Genomic DNA, 335 nt, shown 5'->3' with positions numbered 1-335 from the left:
CCTGTACTCTGGTGTTTGTGTTCCTCGCTGTGTAGTTTTCTGAAAATATAAACCTGTTCTGAGGCTTGAATAATGTGAATTTTAAAAGAAATCAACACTTCTTTTTATTTCAGTGACCAACAGCACTGTCTACAGAACACAAAAGCCCTAGTCTAAATACAAAGTTGGATTTCTTGCTCTCTAATGTCTACTGGCTTTGCTCCTGGCTAAAGAAAAGTGCTAGCAACTTTAAAACAGTACTCTAGCAAGCTACTTTAGCAGGTATGAGTGGGTGGAGTAACAACATCTCTTTCCCTCAGGGAGGACCCATGCTTGCATTGCCATCGTAACACACA

The sequence above is a fragment of the Elgaria multicarinata genome, chromosome 3, assembly GCF_023053635.1.
Source record: "Elgaria multicarinata webbii isolate HBS135686 ecotype San Diego chromosome 3, rElgMul1.1.pri, whole genome shotgun sequence".
In the NCBI taxonomy this organism is placed as follows: Eukaryota; Metazoa; Chordata; class Lepidosauria; order Squamata; family Anguidae; genus Elgaria; species Elgaria multicarinata.
Note: the sequence above shows the minus strand (reverse complement) of the source record.